The sequence below is a fragment of the Leuciscus leuciscus genome, assembly GCF_965113295.1.
Source record: "Leuciscus leuciscus genome assembly, chromosome: 16".
In the NCBI taxonomy this organism is placed as follows: Eukaryota; Metazoa; Chordata; class Actinopteri; order Cypriniformes; family Leuciscidae; genus Leuciscus; species Leuciscus leuciscus.
This window is the reverse complement of record NC_138740.1, coordinates 29080362-29083319: the sequence shown is the minus strand read 5'-3', so window position 1 is coordinate 29083319 and position 2958 is coordinate 29080362.

Genomic DNA, 2958 nt, shown 5'->3' with positions numbered 1-2958 from the left:
TTGCTTTATTTTAATAAAGTACGAGTCCCAGTCACGACGACGCGTCTTCTTCCTTCCTGACTCTTAAACCTCATCACACTTTTATTTCATTAAAATGAATTAACCGCAAGAAAAGTAAGGTTTAATACTTCATAGATGTTACTGTATTTGTTGAATTCATTGTTGTGATAACGCTGCGCAGTTTTACATGTTCTAAACAATTGTTGTAAAAGTACATTCGAACATACCCACATCATTTGCCAAAATACTGATTAATCTTAATGTATAACACATGCTATGTTTATTTACATGGCCATAAACACCAGACGTGATAAACAATGTCAATAAACTAAACACAAATCTAAAGCAATAATACTTTCCTTACATAAACATAACTATTACCGAATGCTACATTTGGAAAATATAAAATTAAGCATGCTTTGTCGACAGAACCAGCAGCAATCGGTAAAGAATAATTGTGTCCCATAACGACTGCAAGAAACAAGCTAAAGTTTGTAGCTTGATAGACGCTACAACTACAACTTTCGCATTTGTCCAGGACTCCACGCAGTACGAGCGGAAACCGGGGGTGACGCGGATATGACGCAATTGACTGGCGACTCCCAGCTCACCCCTGCTCTAACGCCCCGTTTCCTTGGTTAAAATCGCAATTTTCTCACGATTTAAAAATAGTTGGAAACATTTGGGATATTGTAAGTAATCAACTTAACAAAATATATAACACTGGCCTTGAGATTTTGGGATATTTTAATGCAAAATTCTTACATATTGTACCTTTAATTGAATTATTTAAACCGAAAATGCTGCTTTTAAACAAAATATATTTGTTTTTAATCAGAGAGTAAGCAGATCTATAGAAATAAATAACAAATACACATTTTAACTTTTTACAGTGCAGGCACTGAATGACAAAAAATGAAACAAATTAAATATAAAAAAAAACACATTTACGTTCGAGTACGACCGAGAAGTTTTGTTGGTGCAAAGGAAACGCTTCATTGACATTTCACTGTAGCCACTAGCTACTGCACACTCTCTCACTGAACAGCTGTTCTCCCGTCCCCTTTTACATTAATATGTTTTTGCTTCCTTGTCATCAAAGCTGGCGAATTACAATGTTGGACTATAATGGCATTTAATCTGGATAAAGGCCTCTTTTTTTAAGGCGCAGGAGAATCTATCTGATGTGCCACCAGCCCTGTGTACATTTCCACACCTCCACACACGTAATGCCTTATCAATAAACCACCCAGGCGTTGGCTGTTTTTATAATGGACTTGCGATTGCACGCTTTGGGTCCTAATTATCAAGGCAAACAGAGCTTGGCAGTCTTTCAAATGGAGGGGAGAAAAAGAGAAGCAGGGAGGGTAGGGAATAAAAAGAGAATGGATAGTGAAAAAAACAGCCTTTTAATACTGCCCCTTTATTAATAACACATGAGGATTCTTTGTTTGGACACCAGCAAAAAAAAAATTATTTGGAAGAAATTCCTGTTTAAAGCAAAACACTGGGTCTTAGGATATGCAAATGTGACATTGTCATCACTTTTACAGGCTTCTAAATGTTACGGTGAAACGTTAAAGGATTTTATGTGTCCTATTATCTATGGAGATATGATTGCATGTTAGATGTATGTGGATTAGCATCAAAGCCTCTAAAAATAGAGAACATTTCTCATTTGTCTCCCATGATATTTCCTGCAACAGAAAACAAAAGCAGATTAATACGGTACATATTTCCTTGCCAGTTGTTTTCAATCATGGCATCACGCGAGCAGAGTCCCAATATGGTTTTACTTTAAAATAAAGCAGGGAAGGCACATAGCATTATGCTAGGAGAAGACTAGACCTTTTAATAACATGAATCATAATAATAATAACCCTGAGCCTTCGACCAAAACTAGAGACCCCTGACATGCATGATCTTGTGGCTTTCAACTAATTCACTCTCAAAGGAAGCGTTGGCATTGCTTCAGCTTAGTGCTGCTATCTGCAAATGCCCTTAAAGACCATCGGAGCGCGTTTACCTTTGAAGATACCTTCACACTTAAACCTGGGGGGCTTGGTGTCAGAACATGTTACTTTGTGTTTATCTCTCACCTGATGAGTCGACCTTATTTACCCTCCGTTCAGAGATGATGTACACACATTTGTAGGAGCACATTTCTGGCTCAGGGCAAGAAGGCACTGGATGCCGTTTACGAAACAAAACAAAGATGAAGCCACCAGTTCAAGGAAACTTGGATTGGAAAAAGGAAAAATGGATTTTCAGTGTTATTGAATAGTATGTTAGTGACATTATTCTTATTACTATTATTTTTCTCTCTGAAGATGTAACCGGGCTCACATTTCCAAAATGGCACAATTTTAGCCCGGAGAAATCAAAATTTTTATTATTGTTAGCTTACAGTTAGCTTTAACGTATACAATATGTGCTAAAACCTTAAACTGATTTTTTTAAACTGAATTTTGAATTTTGAAATGACTCAGGAACTGGTTTATTTTAAGTCCTTTAAATCATCGGTTCCCAACAGGGGGCTCGCGGCCCACAAGGGGGCCTCAGCGAGCTCTGTGGGGGGTCGCGTCATATTTTGAAAAGTTTTGAGCAATTTGTATTAAATAAAAGTCCTTAACTTTTTTCTGTTCAAAATTTATATAATGAGCGAGTTCATCGTGAATCCATTTTCCAAACCGTGTTTTTGTCTTATCCTGAATCACTATGGTACACCTATAATAAGTGATTACATTGGGACTATTTTACCCTGGTTCGGATCGCTGCCGCTGCGGAGTAGCTGCGTGACTCGTCATAGACGCACACAGAGAGAGAAGTAGTTCCGGCTACAATGTTCTTCCGAAAGACGCATTATTCTGTTAATAAACGCATGTTTGTTACCGCTCGCTATAGCGCCAAAAGCCTAAAAAATAAAGCCTCACATTGATAAAGCCTCACAAATAACAT